Source organism: Lepisma saccharinum, chromosome 21 (assembly GCF_977018435.1).
Source record: "Lepisma saccharinum chromosome 21, izLepSacc3.1, whole genome shotgun sequence".
Taxonomy (NCBI): Eukaryota; Metazoa; Arthropoda; class Insecta; order Zygentoma; family Lepismatidae; genus Lepisma; species Lepisma saccharinum.
The window spans coordinates 13,768,496-13,784,325 of record NC_139249.1 but is presented as its reverse complement, the minus strand read 5'-3'; the positions used below and the strand labels follow the sequence as shown (position 1 = coordinate 13,784,325).

The window sequence follows — 15,830 nt, the reverse complement described above, 5'->3', positions numbered from 1 at the left end:
TTATTGCCCTACACCAAGATCTCCCGCTCCATTCCCTCACAAAATACAGTTCCTGATAATGAGAGTAATGTTAGCTTTAAAGCTTGGAAACTTTCCAAAACTGGCCTGGTTGGTAGAGAAACTAATATATTTTTCATTTTTTGGCAGATAAGGTTCAGGATGTATTTTTGCTCATAGTTATTTATATCAAATGCTGTCTTCTATGTACAAGAATTCCTTGTAGTGTCCTTGAATTCACAAATTTATAAATTATATGAAAATATCAATTAGCATAGCATGACGTGGGTTGCACTTGGTTACTTCATTCTGGACATGAGTGAATGACCTTCATAAGGAATGCAAGTAAATAAGGTTCAGGATGTATTTTTGCTCATAGTTATTTATATCAAATGCTGTCTTCTATGTACTGATTTATTTTATAAGTTGTACATTTTGCAATGGATTACACACTTGGCACTTTTATGCATCATATGAGTCCAAATTCAAAATATCAGGTGAAGTTGAAGATGATGCGAAGCCTGCTACCTCCTTTTCGCATGGCCCATCATACAAATAGGTAAAACCTGGAAAATTATACATAAGAATATAGTTCCACAGATATTGTGTATGTATGTATGTCCTGTGTGTGCTATGTATGCCTTCCTTGATGTCGTGGTAACATTCGATCCCTGGTGAAGTTACATAGTGGTTCAGATCCCACTTTAACTGTAGATCCAGTCCCGATTAGCACCTCTGTGCATAAAATGGACTTAAAAACACACACAGACACACACAGTATCATTTATATCAATCATGGCCCACTCCCCCCCCCCCTGCATCTGTTTGTAGTCTGCTCTTCTGGTACCGATTACATAGTTAAAATAGTCAAAATTATGGAATCATGAAAACGTCATAAAATGATAAAAAAAATTGATAACATGAAGTAAAATTTATTCACTAACTAACTAACTCTCTAGCCTTCTTAAACCCGAAGGTTCATAGCTGCAGCAACACAGGCCTTCCATCTTTCCCTATCTTGAGCAATATCTATATACTCTTAGGTCCATCTCAACGTTGTCCCTCCATCTTCGTTTTGGCCTTCCTACAGGTCTCTTACCATCAGGTTTCCCAACAAGAATCCTGTAAACTCCTCTCTCCTCTCCCATTCGTGCTACATGGCCTGCCCACCTAAGTCTTCTTGATTTAATTATTCTAATAATATCTGGACTTGAATACAAATTATGTAGTTCTAAATTATGTAATCTTCTCCACTCACCTGTCTCCTCATCCCTTTTAGGTCCAAAGATTTTCCTAAGGATCTTATTTTCAAATACTCTCAATTTATGTTCCTCTTTCAATGTAAGAGACCAAGTTTCACATCCATATAATAATACAGGCAAAATTACGGTTTTGTATATTTTAACTTTTAGTTTCTTAGATATTAAACGAGAAGACAAAAGTTTATGAAGAGAGAAGTAACATGCATTTCCTGAATTAAGCCTACTTTTTATTTCCTCTTTAATATAATTTTCATTTGTTAATATTACGCCTAAGTATTTGAATTTGGAAACTGGTTCAAACGAGTTGTTATCAATAATTAGATTTTGATTATTACCTAACACTTGGTTTCGGCCTGTAAGTATATATTTAGTTTTCTCTTTGTTAACTTCCAAACTTCCCTCTCCCAATTGTAGCTGTGGAGAACATAAACAAACCCCCACCCATTTATTTTTTCAATGCCCGCAATGGAATACACAACGTCAGGCACTCTTTCACAGACTCCTTCGAAAAAAGGTTCCTTTTCCTCTCTCCTTGCCCTCTTTACTTTCATCACCTTCCCCCTCTACTATGTGGATTCTCTATGGATTTGCTCGACAGTGTGAACTTCGCTTTTGATATCATCCCTCATCATTGCAGTGTTATAGTGACAGTGAAGTGAAGTGAAACAAAATATTGTGCTGTTCATACTAGTGCGCGAATTTCCAGCCCTCAATGTTTTCAGACCGTTGGCCAGGACTGCTACCATACAAGCGGTGAGGGGCATGAAGAAGAAGAAGAAGAAGAAGTTAACTTCCAAACCTATCTCTTTAGCAGTTTTGAAAAATATTTTAGCATTATTCATAATTGTATTCACATCATCCCCCAGTAAGTCTACATCATCTGCATATGCTAACAACTGAGTCACATCATTTAATTTTAGTCCTTCTTTAGTTTCTTTTACCTTCCTAACAGCATATTCTAAGGCAAAATTAAAGAGCAATGGAGATAATGCATCTCCTTGTTTTAACCCATCATGAATTGTAAATTTGTCAGACATATTAATACCCACATGAATTTTACTAAAATTTATTCACTGGCAATGAAAAATCCCTAGTCTCAATATCTATTGGAGAAAACACTAGAACTTTTCAGATTATTTCTTCAGTAAGCTGCAGATATTGGATAAAGTAGTTTTTAGAGCAGAAATATGTTTAAATTTGCATACATATTTGCATTAGATATATTTAAAAACTCTTAAAACAGAAATGAGGTAATATACAGATCTAAGAAGCAAATAGAAGCTATATCCCCTCTTCATTGTACAGAGTTATCCAGTTTTAAGAAATTTCTGATTGCTTCTGACATGGATAAGTAGCAATCTGTAGGAGAATAATCAATTGATTGTGTCAGTATTCAGTTCAACTTGGTATCATCTCAACCATGACCTTTATCTGTTGATATTACATTGCGTAACAGTTTCAGTATTGGAACCCCTGTCCGCACCACAAACACACCCATAAACATAAGTGTATATGTTAATGCAGTTTCTATGGGTGCTGCTACTATGTTTGTTGATCAGCCCTCATAATTTATGGCTTTAAAACCAGCATTTGCGATGAAGTTACATGCTACATAGAGACTTGATACCCTTAGCAGTTCATCAATTCATCATTATCATCCTTATCAGATTAGACTAGTCATGGACGTCTGCAGGATTTTTCCAGGGAGGGACAAGTAAGGTATATTTTTGCACGAGTGTTAAAACAGGTATATTTTCCCTCATAATAGCATTACCTTCACAGAAAACACTCCTTCAGTTTGAAGTTGTCCTGTTCCTGCAATGCCTTTGCAGTAATTAGATAAAATACTGTGACTGAAATGATATTATATATGAGTGTGAAATATACAGTGTGTCCAAGAAGTCCCTGTACCCCTATTTGCATGTATCCTGTTGCGACTGTGTTGCAAATTGACCAGTATTTTTGATTTCAATTGCTTGGGAATGAATTCATTTTCATGGTTGGCATTCCTGCTCCTGTAACTTAATGTAAAGTTCCAAGCACGTTATAATGCAAATTAATAAGCATACATATGTTATAATAAATATGTCATATCTATAGGGTAATATGTATTATGTATTATAATGTAGGTGGACGGGGACTTCTTGGACACACTGTGTAATTGTAGGTTGGCATTAATTTTCCAGGGAGGGTGTGAAATCCCTATTGTAGAGTAAAACAACCCCTAAAAATAACCAACAACATATATACACAGCGTAATTCCATCAAGACAGCTTTTTATTTTCTTCATGCAAATATGCAATTCATTATGGAAAAGAGAATCAATATACTGAATTTGAGACAAGTGTCTCACACATACAAGTCTGAAAGAGAATCCTTACAGCTCATATTGTTTATATTATGTAAACAAAAACTGGAACATAACTTACTTTCATCTGTAGCCAATAGACGGCATTGTAGGGAACACATGTTCTCAAATGTAGACAGGTAGCCTTCTTCATCTTGCACACACACTTGTTGACAACTAGTTTCTTCAAGAGGTACACAACCGCATGGACATGATCGTATGCATGTTATTTCTGTAATGCAAATGCAAGCACTAAAAGAGACTTGCTAGCATAAATAATTTTTAAAGAATACCTTAGTACGAGGGTCACTATTTATATTTTGAGCCTAACAATGAAAAAACAGGAATTTGGCTTTGAAAACTGCTTTATTGTTTTTCGAAGTATTCTCCTTTATGGTCAATACACTTTTGCATTTGTTCGAACCATTTGTCAAAGCAGTTTTTCCAATCTTCTTGAGACACCTCCATAATATGGTTTTTGAACGCATCAACGGCGTCTTCCGCCGACGAAAATCGTTGTCCACGCAATTTATTCTTGACATTCGGGAACAAGAAGAAGTCATTGGGTGCCAAATCAGGACTGTAGGGCGGATGACCCATCAATTCGATTTTTTGACTGTTCATAAAGTCGGTTGTTAGACGAGATGTGTGACAGCTGGCATTGTCTTGATGAAGAATGAAACGACGGCGTTTGTTTGTTTTCCGTATTTGACCTAAGACCTCTGGCAAACAAATTGTTGTGTACCATTCAGAGTTGACCGTTCTACGTTCCTCTAAAGGCACAGTTGCCACATGACCAGTTTTCCCGAAAAAACAGGCGACCATTTGTTTCGATGTGCTTCGAGCGCGAACAACTTTTGTTGGATTGGGTTCATTTTGAAACACCCATACAGTCGACTGCTGTTTACGTTCCGGCTCATATGCATATATCCATGATTCGTCACCTGTTACAATCTTATATACGTCTTTTGAAGCACCACGATTGTATTTATTGAGCATTTGTTTGCACCAATTGACGCGAGCGTCTTTTTGAGTTTTTGTCAAATTGTGTGGGATCCAACGAGAACATACCTTTCTCACAGCTAAATGATCATGTACTATTTTATATATGCTGGTGGAACTAATGCCTATGGTTGCCTCAATCTCACAGTATGTCACATGACGATCTTGCAGTATTAGGTTTTGCACAGCATCAATGTTTTCTTGAACAGCAACTGATTTTGGACGACCTTCGCGAATCTCGTCGGTGAGCGAATGGTGGCCACGATTAAATTCGTTATACCAGCGTTTCACAGTGGCAAAGGATGGGGCTTCATCGCCAAATGTGGAAGTAAGTTGATCGATGCACTCTTGTCTTGATAATCCACGTCGAAAATCGTAAAAAATCATCGCACGAAAATGTTCACGAGTTAATTCCAGTTTATTGTTGTCGCGCAATCTCCAAGGCAACATAAACAACACAAATGAAGCTATTGACAAAACATTTGAAGTACATTATGGTCAAAAATGCCAGACGATTCCGTGCAAACGTCAAATCGCGCCTAACTTCAATCAGTGTTGCCAAGGCTCAAAATAAATAGTGACCCTCGTAATCACACATACAAACATATAAACATATTCTCTAACATCTACCTATAGTGAGCTCTTTAAATTAACAGTGCATGGCTTACATTTCGGTTCCTCAGAATTATAACATAGGGTTAATATGTGGTTTTAACAAGTTCACTAATAAACTGCTGTAATCTCGGGAACCACATTACAAAAAGAAAAAATAATTAATGAGTAGTCAAGTGATTTCAGTTATATGCCCTTATCGTCATCACGGAAAACAAAGTCCCATTTATCTGCTTTTATTTTCGAGCGAGTTATTGTATATTTTTACTGCCTCCACAATGGCGTATTATTGGGGGGCGACCCCTATCCAGATAATCTGTGACAAACTGGGCATAACTTGGAGTTAAATGTCTTTTAAAAATATATTGGGCAATTTTTTTATAATGTATAATATGATTTGTATTCCATACACTTCTGTGTTGTAACAATCCCATTGAAAGTCAACGAGATTGTTACAATCTAGAAGTGTCTTTGACTGTACATCCAGTGCTTGAAGTGGTGGTGGGGGACTGCCACCAGATGCTCCCGTTAATGATGATGTTTGTAATCAGAAGGCCCTAGGTCCAATCCCCATTGGAGATAAATTGCACATTGGTTCAAAACCCACTTTAAACTGTAGGTCCACACCGATAAGCCTATCTGAGCACAGAGTAGACTTATAAAAAAACTTTGTGTAAAGTATCACTATCGATGCTTTGTGAAAATTTTCTCCCTTTTCCTCCGATATTACCCCTCTCTCCCCTTTCAACTGCAGGGATAAATCATACAAGCGTACCTTCCCCAATACATTAATATCCCCAAGGCTTGGATACACGTCATCCAACCTAAGAAGTTGAACTTCAAGCACTGACATCACCAGCCAAAGAGTAACCACCTATTGCATTGCTCATTATTATTATTACATGTACTATTAGGTAAGCTGGGATGAGGAAGATGAGAGTACATGTAGGTTAGGAAATTGAAGGAAGCAATCGTAGCATGCTTTAATCCCAGTATTTACTTGGAACAGTGTAGAAAATGCACGGAAAAACCTGTCATAATGTCTGGCTGTGAAGTTCAAATTCGAGACAAGGCCAGCATCTTAATCATCAATGCTGTACTGGTTAGTTTAAAATCAAGAGTTCCCGGGTTCGATATCCCAGTGGAGACACATTGCACAGTCTCTCAGATCTAACTTTATATTGTAGGTCCAGTCCCGATTTTCCTATATTAGCATGAAGAGACACTTATGAGAGTGATTGACAGTGAATCAGATCCAGTTCTTCAACCACTAACATTTTCAAATGCTTCCATTAGCTCTGAACCACCCTATACATTGAATGTAAATGATGAATATGACAGTTATTGTAGCCATGGCCAATGCTATATTTTACTGTGTTCGAAGTATATTTTTCCTTTGTGTGTGTGTGCATGGTGGAAATGAGGGTTAGAACATATATGATCCCAACCAGTGGGCATTTTCATGCCCATAAGCGTAACTTGGCGGAGTAGGCTACTTGCCCCTCCTCCCGATTTTCATGATTATTAAAGTTAAGGATACTTTTGTTAACCTCCTGGGACCTGAGGGGCAAAGTAGTGAGTATTTTTATGATTTTGCAAATGTAACAGATATTTAGCAAAATAACTATTTCTATTGAAAAGAAAACCTTTTGATTTTGCCCCCTCCCCTTCAAAGTTAGGTTCTTAGTTCTCATATGGTCATGCCACCTACAGAGGTCTGCGGGATGCCGAAAAGTCGGTACCCTACCGGAAGAAAAAAAAATCCCGTCCCGATCCCGACAGTCGGGAAATTCCAAATGGTCATATATTGAAAAGTGGTTAGTTATCGATGTTCTCTGCATTGTAAGTGTCTGAAACTTCTCGGAAATTGTTAGCTTTTATTCCAGAAATGCAAAAACGAACACTTAAACCGAAAATTGCATGGAGAATTCGAGATTTCTAGTACTGAAAATTTCCCGACTTAAAGTTGCTAATTCTTCCCGTCCCGACTAAAAATTTCCGTCCCTTACACCCCTAATGCTAGCCCATATTTGTTGATTCTAGAAATGGGATTTCCTGTATCCCATTGTAAAATTCCTGTTATTTCGTTTCGGCAACACTGTTACCGCTGCATTTGGAACTGGTCGTGCGAGAAGTTGTTGAAATGGATAATTTTATTCGCGTTTATATGCAAGAATGTGGTGTGTTTTATTTTAATATTGTGTGGTTATAGTAGAACTCCGTGTAGACAGAATATTGTTTTGATAATCTGCAGAGAATGAACGAAAATTTTCCTGAAATCAAGCAAACTGGTTCTCGACTCGAGCAGCAGCAACTTCCCAGAAGGTAAGTAAACGTACAACTAAAAATTAATCAATTCCGTTTCTAGATCTGGGTACGTATAAGTTAATTCAGGTCCTTCAAGTCTAGTAAACTTTCCGATACTAGCCTATTTGCATATGTATGTGCTTCATCATGACAGGTTTCTTCTCTGTAGATGAATGGCGATAAGTGTTCATAACATGTTTAGTACGTCAGTTCATTGAGTACATCTACAGATAATTAGAATAGAACATATTTGTGGATTCTGCAAATCCACTAAAGGGGCTAGTGTATGCTGTTGTAGGAAGGAATGTTCACAGAAGCTGCGTTTTTAAAGAAATGATTCATTGCGCATGTGCACAACTTCGAAAATTTGCATCTACTCCCACGATCACGACTAAGGTCTAAATCACCCAGGGGGTGCTCGTTGCTATGTGAAGTACGTATGCATTACGTCATCTGGCAGGATCGGGTTTGACGGTGCTCGTTGCTATGTGCAGTAAGTTTAGTGCGGGGTACTTTGTACTTGTAGACTGCAATCATATCTAATTGTGCTGTATGTGCTGTGTCTATGGAAACTAAAGGAACTGACATAAAATATCATAGATTTCCAGTCGATAATTGCGTAAATAAACAGTGGATTTATGCTTGTAGACGAAATGTAAAAAAACGCAAGTGTGCAGTGCCAATTATTGTGAAGAAGACTATGTGCGAGATCAGAAAGCAGAATTTCTGTATTTTCCACCAAAGAACATGAAGAAGCCAACTGCAGTGCCATCGCTAAAATTACACCCAATTACTTTAGTACCAAATAATCGAGGAAATGGTGTAGTTCTCCTAAACACTTATCTTTACAATATGATTCTCTTGTAGGACGTGTTGCTAAGGTTTGCAGAGATGTACGCTACGAAAGATATGCAATAAGGAGACGTGCCCTAAACAAGCTTAAGACTATGCTGGCAGAAAATATATAGACGAAGGTATATGCACAAACTGCAAGCAATGGTTCGTTGTTGGAAAACATATTCAATCGTTTACAAAGGAGAAACACACGTCTGCATAATGAAGCAAATAAATTAAAGATTACAAACAACCTCTATCAACCTGATTTAACTGAATAAAGAAGTTCAAAATCTAAAACGTAACCTAACCGACATTACCACAAGAAAAGGCATCAATATCTTGAAAATGTGTTCAACTAGTGTGAAGTACGTAGTGAGCCTAACTGATTTGTTATGTACATTTTATGTAAGTCGGATTTATAATTATTAACAATTTCATTTAACACTTTAACACAGACCGATGTTGAATTGTGATTTGTATGTTCACATTATTGTGAAAAACGTTGTCGGAAATGGGCATTTCGAAGATCGTGTACTAACTTTCACGCTATTCGAAATGAAATTCACCTAGTACATCTTCAATTCGAGGTACATAGCGTTGTATGCACGATGGTAAATATTGCATGAGTGAATATTACACCCATCATTGAAATTTTTGCAACTTCGTTCAATTTTGGTATTTCACAAATATATTGTGAATAATTTTGTACCCTTGTACTCAATATAAACCAATGGATGTTACATTATTTCTTTGTAGTACATTTCTGTCAAAAAGAGCAAGATCTAAGATTAGTGTAATGCAAGTTACTTCGTTAATGTACAAATGTGTGTCACATATCAGCCTTGGAGTATATTTTCCGGTTATACAACTCAGACACACATGGAAATGGAAATGGAAAATCTGCGGACAAAGTCCTTTAACGAATAATGATTCTACAGTTGAATGGTCAATCATTGTGAGTTCATGTAACTTTTCTCCTTTATTGTTTAATTAAACTAAGATATTTTCATTGATATTCTCAAAGCGTTTCATTTACCATGTGATCATAAATCTATTTCTATAGGCTTGAATTAGTAGGTTAAGTCATTTAAGTTTGATGTTCCTAGTACTCATCAAGTATTTCGAGTAGGTTAACTTAGTTAAATTAGTACTTGTACACTTTGACTCGTCTTCTGCACGCGTTTGTATGTAAAGTTCTTAATACGAAAGAAGACTTTTTAGAACTATGACAACGATAACTTGCAGCCAAATTTGAACCAGAGAAATAATAAAATATCTGCAAATTACAAACTGGAATTTCGTTTTCAAAGTCTGAAACTACTATCTTACAAACTATTTCATCATTCTTCCTCCACATAAAACTTTCCAAAAAATTTTTGCATGTGGAACTTTGATTCGTACGTAAATTATTGTACAGTAAATAAATATATGAAGAAGGTTGGGAATTCTTTCGAATTTAGAGTAAGTTTCAAATGCAGAGTAAAATTGTATCTAGATTGTATATTGCTTCTTTCACTTGATAATTTCAAAAATAAAGTTACATTATGGAGAATGGTAAAAATTAGATTTTAAGTATAGCAGTATAATTTTAATACTTTCTGATGTTATGTAAAATTTGAAATGTTCCTTGAAATGATTGCAACGTTCTGAATGAATAAGAAGGAACTATTCAGTCAGAAAACTAAATATTAGGCTTTTATACTGCGTTGTGTTAAATGTTGTAAATAGATTATACCGGACTACTATCGGATTAAAAATTACGGATATTCAAGTTTGGACTCCAATTAAAAGTTAATCAGTAGAACCACATAAAAACGAGTTACATCAAAATTCGGCTTATTTAATTCTGTGCCAATCTATAGTTACCAATTTATTTTTGATTATGCGTTCTATTTTTATCATCGTGAGAACAAAATAGGATTATTTTTTAGTTTGGCAAACTAAATATACAAATTATATATTATATAATTTATTTATTTATTATCCAATCTCTAATATCCATAATTTATAATGCGATAGTATCCCTGTGACGTTCTGTGAGGCCCGTAGTACCTCGGAGGCCTCTGTCGATCTCCTTGGCGTAGTGGTTAGCACATCGCGCTTCAACGCCAGGAGTCCCGGATTCGAATCCAATCGGGTAAGACATTGATTTGTCCTTAATGAGAAAATTGAGAATTTAGTAAATGTGATAGTATATGTGAATACAAATATTGATTGATTGATTTGCTTCATTTACTTCGCTTCTTGTGCCACTTTTGGCTAATTTGCGAAGACAGGGATGAGTGATGAAATGAATGAACAATCACATATATCCATGTCCAAGCCAGGATTCGAAACCAAACCTCTGGCGTTGAAGTTCGATGTGCTAACCACTACGACAAGGAGGCCGGCTTGTGGAAACAAAGAAAGAGATTCTCTTATGGGTTTTCCTTTCATATTTAAAAAAGACAGAAAAGCAAAAATATACCAAATCTGTCAATCAATTCTTTCTTTGAAACTCTTTCACTATGCACTTCTTCTTTAGCATGCAACGTTTCTTATTAAAATCATAATACGATTTATGAAATGATGAAATCTGAAATTCTAATGAGAACACGGACAAACTTCTTTGTAATATGTCGGTCAGGTTTCAGAAACATGAATTTTTACAATACGTTTGCATGTGCAATTTTCCCTCTTTTAAAAGTAGCATGTTTTAATTATGTTACTAATCATTAAAGGAATACTTCAATACCATCCCGAAGTATGATAATTAATATTTACCCCTCTAAGTAATGAAACACTTTCCCTCTCTGAAACTCGCATAGAAATGATAGCGGCCGTTTGCTTCGGCCAAGCCCCGAACGAACATAACCGAAGGGGCACCGAGCATAACCGATCCTCCCACATGACGTCACGCGCTCGTGCATGATCGGCAATTTTCGGATGGCGCTACCTTATAGTATATTAAGTTACCTTGTAAATCACCATCCCTGAGACCTTCTGTAAACAAACGGTCTCACCGATTCGATGTATCACTCCGCGTCAGCTGATCCATGACCGCAATCATCTGCTGTTACACTCATAGTTCGCCGCACCTATTCATTTTATATAAGAGCCTCTGAAAGTGAGAACCCGTTCTCAAAACATCAGACGAATATGCAGCCGCATACATTGTTACTCTCCCGATCATTCTCTCTTTCATAACCCTTAAAACTGCAGACACTGACACACCACTGCACTGGGATACGAACTTAACCACTTCATTTACTGGTTTCTCAGGATACTACTGACAGAACGTTACATAAATATTGAGTAGAATCTGTTTCTCACCCCTTTTCAAAGGCTGTCCTTGCTGGTGTTTTGAAAACAAGCTCGGAGTAAACGGAGACTTTCCCTCACGCATAGAACTCGGTATGTTATTTTTCTAAGGCTAAGTCAGGCAATATTACTAAGTTGCACTACTTCCTTGCTGTTCACATGATTATTTTTAGAAAATAACCAATGTTATAAAATATCATTATGTACACAAATCTCTAAGCTCATTGAAAGTTATATTACTTCAAAATGTTCACACTTATCTTGCCTTGCCACGTCACCAAGTTATTTTACGAAGTGCACTATATTTGGCGGAACAAAAATCGTTATTAGGATGCTTGTCATAGTTTCCAACCGCAATAAATTTACGAACTTTTTGTCTTGTTTTGATCATCAATATATTTATTGGACTTACAGCAATGCATATGGCTGTTTATGCCCATTATATATTTTATTTACATAAGATACAATTTACATAAAATGTACAAACAAATTTCAAATACACTCCTATCTATATCAAACCTTAGAAATATACATTACCATGTTATATCATTTTGTCTAAAAAATGCAAGTAAAATATATTCAAAGAAAGAAGCCAAATTTATGGGAAATGATTACTGGTGCAAAGAGTTAACCATAAAGGTGAAGCAATAAGTAAAAAAAGAAAGAGCATTGGGTTTAAAGTGAGACATCATTTGCGGCAGGGTATTCCATACTACAAATTTGCCATTGTTTTACCTTACGTAATGAATCCTGTAACAACGCTGGATTTTCGTGTGGATTATTTTACTTCTATGAGTTTGCAATGCTTTCTGCATGCAGGTGGTTTTGTTTACAGAAGGTGTCAGGGTTTGTGATTTGAACTATAGGCCTATTCTTTTCGATCACGCCATTCATCGCAAGCAATCTCTGGTTCACGTTTACGAGACACTCTTGCGCGTAACAGGTATGTGTCTAATGAACCCAACTCGAAAGGGGAAAGGCCGTCACAAGCTTGAGGGAGTTTACGCGCAAAGATTTTACATTCGTGGGCCATACGCGATACCATCAATAGGAATTTAGATGCTATTCTCGGGCGACTAAACCAGGCGAGTTTGTTAAGATATTTGCAAATTAATGTAATAAATATTCCACGCTGTAGTTACAGTCTATCACTTATGATATACTCTTATGTGATCAGAAGTATCCGGACACCCACCTCAAAATAAAGTACAAGTTTGGGCAACCCTCCATTGGAAACACTGACAGTCAATACAGTGTGGGCCCACCCTTAGCCTTGATGACAGCGTTCACTCTCACAGGCATACTTTCAATCAGGTGCCGGAAGGTTTCCTGAGGAATGGCAGCCCATTCCTCGCAGAGCGCCAAAATGAGAAGAGGTATTGATGTGGATCGGTGTGGACTAGCGCGAAGTCTGCATTCCAAAACACCCCAGAGATGTTCTATGGGTTTCAAATCAGGACTCTGCGCAGGCCAGTCCATTAGTGGAACGTTGTTGTCAAACCACTCCCCCACAAGCCCTGCAGTATGGACGGGTGCTCGGTCGTGTTGAAAGACACAATGGTCATCCTCGAACTGGTCTTCGACGGTAGGCAGCATGAAAGCTGTTAAAATGTTAACGTAAGCTTGTGCCGTGACATTGCCATGTAAAGCAACAAGGGGGCCAAGCCCCCTCCAGGAGAAACATGACCACACTGTAACCCCGCCACCTCCGAATTTCACTGTCGGCACTATACAGGCTGGTAGATGTCGTTCACCAGGCATTCGCCACACCCACACCCTACCATCGGATCGCCACATTGTGTACTGTGATTCATCACTCCACACAACGGTTTTCCACTGTTCTATGGTCCAGTTTCGACGCTCCTTGCACCACACGAGGCGGCCTTTTTGGATTAGTCTGTGTGATGTTTGACTTATGGGCAGCTGCTCGGCCATGGAAACCAAGTTGCCGCACCTTGCGCCAAACAATAATGGTGCTTGGAGTAGATCCTGATGCAGTTCGGAATTCCTGTGTGATGATGGCGATGGATGATTGACGATAATGCTGTACGACCCTCTTTAACACTCGATGGTCTCTGGAGGTCAACGTGGGAGGTTGGCCTGCACGCTTTTGGATTGTACACATCCCTTCACTATAACATTGGGAACAGTGGACAGAGGGATGTTTAGGAGGGTGGAAATCTCACACACATACTTCCTACACAAGTTGCACCCAACCAACTGACCACGTTGAAAGTCTGCGAGCAGACCATCCCATACTGCTGTCTCACACTGTCTGCAGACTACAGAGTTCGCTGACTATGTGTTCCACGCGGTAGTTGGTAGTACTGTGTCGCCCTCTATGATAAACACACGTTTCCCGGTGTGTCCGGATACTTTTGATCACAGAGTAGTTGGTAGAGTTCGCATAACACCACAGTGATTGCAAATACTTATACCGCTTGTTTGGTCGTCTCGTTAATGCATTTTCATAAATACTTGACACATGGTCGTATACTCGTATTACACGTACGTACATCCTTTCAGCGAGTAGACAGCCCCGATCATATTGCTGCACAGAAAGATAATAGTTCATCTTGAGCGAATTTCTGTGCAGAAAGTTCTGTTCATTCCCTGCACAGGTTCTATTCGAGACACATTCGCGTGGTGCCTGCGCTGTACAAACAATCTGACGAAAGAAAACCCAATAATCTTACTTGTGTCATCTTGCCGCGCGGCTACCAGAAAATATAAAACAAGTCTGATGTTTGAAGGGCAATCCGATGTTGAATTTCTATAACATGAGCACACAATATTTTGGAAACATCTGGCTTAAAATTTCCTTCCATCCTAAAACATAAAAGTAACTCGTTACAGTCATCCATTCTCGAAAAAGTAACTGTTACTACTAGTAGCACGTTACGTAAAATCCAAATACACATGATATTGACGTATGAATGATGTCTTATATGTGTGCGGTAAAAGGTACCTAACGTTATATTCCCTTCCCAGTTATACGTATAATGAATTATTTAATTTCGCTACCTGAAACAAAGCGTGCATGTCTGCAAACAACTCTTAATTGTTTTGTTACAAGTTCCTCAGTGATTTCTGTCACGATTATGGGTTTTTTAGCCTTGAAGAAATAGTGAGACAACAGAAGCGTGACGTCATTATATACTTAATATAAGACAAGAGGTTTGTTAAAACGTGACTTACCGTTCCATAGAGCGAGGATAAAGATCAGTTTAAGAAAAAAGTCCATTTTACAGCAGTGTTTCCAAATATAGCCAACCAGTTACAGCAAAAATGTCTGTATAAACTACACGGTTATCTTCTGTACGCACCATTTACATTGTTCTTCTATTTGCACTCGTTTATACTGCAGTCTCCATATGACTATTACAATATTTGAATGAATATGTAAACATTGCATTTGCACAGCGTAGATGTGGTGAGTGCTGAACAAATGAATGACGGTTTCACTCTGTTCTTCACCCACAAGACTAATTACGAATGTAACACTAATTTGTGTTTCTGCGCTGAGGGAACAACCAGTGGCGCAAGAACAGTCTTCATTTGGGGGACCATGTGTGGGCAATTTCATTTGAGAACAGCACACATTGTTTCCTGTTTATTATTTTTAATGTTCCTTATTTCTTTTAGGATTTTTATGGATATTTTGAAGATTTTTAACACATAATTTCGGAACAGACAAAAGCTCCAGATTTCAGACATTCCCGCTCCATTTAAACTAGGATCGTTATCGAAATCAGACGAGTCAAAACTTGGCAGAGTGTCGTTTTGTCTCGTGTGTGATGTGGTCTGTCTCAGCATATTCTCCAAAGTTTGTCAAGTTTATTTTTAGTCCACTTAATGCTCAGATAGGCTAATCGGGACTGGACCCTCAGTTTAAAGTGGAATCTGTGTGCATTGTGGTTCTAATCGAGATCGAACTGCGGACCGCGTGATTTCAAGGAGACAGTGTTACGCAACTACGCTTTCGGGGAGGCCCATTATACCATCTTGAGTCACAAAATATATACTGTAAGTAATACAGGGTGTTTCGTAAGTTTACCAGTGAAAAGAAGGTGGGAAGTTCATGTAACGAAATTCCGGAAATGGCTTGTTGCCGAGTTATTGACGTTTGAAAACGTGGGAAAATGATTTTCCGAAGTGAATAATGG

The 15,830-nt window shown here is 37.8% G+C and overlaps 1 long non-coding RNA gene across 1 annotated transcript; it reads right to left on the bottom strand.

The window, feature by feature from the left end:
* Positions 1 to 412: 412 nt before the first annotated feature.
* On the bottom strand, positions 413 to 15,100 carry LOC146004389 (uncharacterized). Its single transcript, XR_014443926.1, has 3 exons — positions 14,863 to 15,100; positions 3,689 to 3,838; positions 413 to 563 (listed from the first exon to the last, which is right to left on the bottom strand). It is a non-coding gene; the product is annotated as an uncharacterized LOC146004389 (long non-coding RNA).
* Positions 15,101 to 15,830: the final 730 nt, after the last annotated feature.